The 444-nt window shown below is 40.8% G+C and overlaps 1 protein-coding gene across 1 annotated transcript in view; it reads right to left on the bottom strand.

Annotated features, from left to right (window-relative positions):
* Positions 1–444, bottom strand: part of LOC106867757 (transmembrane channel-like protein 3) — a 63,067-nt gene that overhangs the window by 6,776 nt on the left and 55,847 nt on the right. The window lies entirely within an intron of this gene.

Genomic DNA, 444 nt, shown 5'->3' on the forward strand with positions numbered 1-444 from the left:
ATTGGAGCCTGGTGTTGCCATCCGGTTTCACCAGTCCTCAGTCAAATCGTCCAACCCATGCTAGCATGGAAAGCGGACGTTAAACGATGATGATGATGATGATGATGATGATATATATGTATGTATGTATGTATGTATATATATATATTTGTGTGTCTGTGTTTGTTTCCCCCACCATCACTTGACAACTGATGTTGGTGTGTTTATGTTGCCGTAACTTAGCGGTTCAGCAAAAGAGACCAATAGAATAAGTACTAGGCTTACAAAGACAAAGTCCTGGGGTCAATTTGTTCGACTAAAGGTGGTGCTCCAGCATGGCTGCAGTCAAATGACTGAAACATGTAAACATACACTCTGACATACACTGGCGTACACACACTCTCACATACACTGACATACATATACTAAGACACACACACACACAGACATAGATTTACATAATGA

The sequence above is a fragment of the Octopus bimaculoides genome, chromosome 22 (genome assembly GCF_001194135.2).
Source record: "Octopus bimaculoides isolate UCB-OBI-ISO-001 chromosome 22, ASM119413v2, whole genome shotgun sequence".
NCBI lineage: Eukaryota > Metazoa > Mollusca > Cephalopoda > Octopoda > Octopodidae > Octopus > Octopus bimaculoides.